An 817-nucleotide genomic window follows, 5' to 3' on the forward strand; every position below is an offset into this window, starting at 1 on the left:
TACTCAGTAGGTGCCTGAGAAATGTCTAATGAAGGAAGCATGTCCACACAGGGCCTCACAAGCAACAGGGATGAACCTGGGGTTTGTGCAAAGGATTTTGAGTAGGGCGAGAGTGGGAGTAGTGTCCTCTGTCTGTGTATGGAAGGCAGATGGGATATGACAAGATCAAGAGGGGAGACCAGGAGGTGGTCTGAGGGGACCCAGGCAGGAGAGAAGGCACAGGGACCATGGGTGGGAAATGAGCTGAAAGACAAAAGGAAAGAAAGGAGGAGGGAAGAAGGAAAGACTGACTTAGGTAGCCAATAAAATCAGGTGATGAGGTGATTGCAGTGGCTCACACCTGTAATCCTAGAACTCTGGGAGGCTGAGTCTAGTGGAATGCCTGAGCTCAGGAGTTTGAGACCAGCCTGAGCAAGAATGGCTAAACTAGTGTCTTGACTAAAAATAGAAAAACTAGCTGGTATCATGGCACCTGTAGTCCCAGCTACTCAGGAGGGTGAGGCAGGAGAATTGTTTGAACCCAAGCGTTTGAGATTGCTATGAGCTAGGATGCCACAGCACTCTATCAGGGAGACAGAGTAAGACTGTCTCAAAAAACAAAAACAAACAAACAAAAAGGAGATGAGATACACACACAGGAGCTGGGGATGGCATTTTAGACAGCATGGTCTGGGCAAGTCACAAAGGGGAGAAGGAATCAGCCTGGGAAAGTACAAGGAAGACACTCCAAGGTAGGTAACAGCAGGGAGTCTGGGTTTTATTCTAAGAGCAATGGGAGCCAGTGGAGGGTTTTGATGGTTTTGGCTTTTTTTTTTTT

The 817-nt window shown here is 47.7% G+C and overlaps 1 protein-coding gene across 2 annotated transcripts in view; it reads right to left on the reverse strand.

The window, feature by feature from the left end:
• The window catches only part of PRKD2 (protein kinase D2), a 47,581-nt gene that overhangs the window by 21,522 nt on the left and 25,242 nt on the right, over positions 1-817 (reverse strand). The window lies entirely within an intron of this gene.

Source organism: Otolemur garnettii, unplaced genomic scaffold, assembly GCF_000181295.1.
Source record: "Otolemur garnettii isolate 467f Iridium unplaced genomic scaffold, OtoGar3 scaffold00152, whole genome shotgun sequence".
In the NCBI taxonomy this organism is placed as follows: domain Eukaryota; kingdom Metazoa; phylum Chordata; class Mammalia; order Primates; family Galagidae; genus Otolemur; species Otolemur garnettii.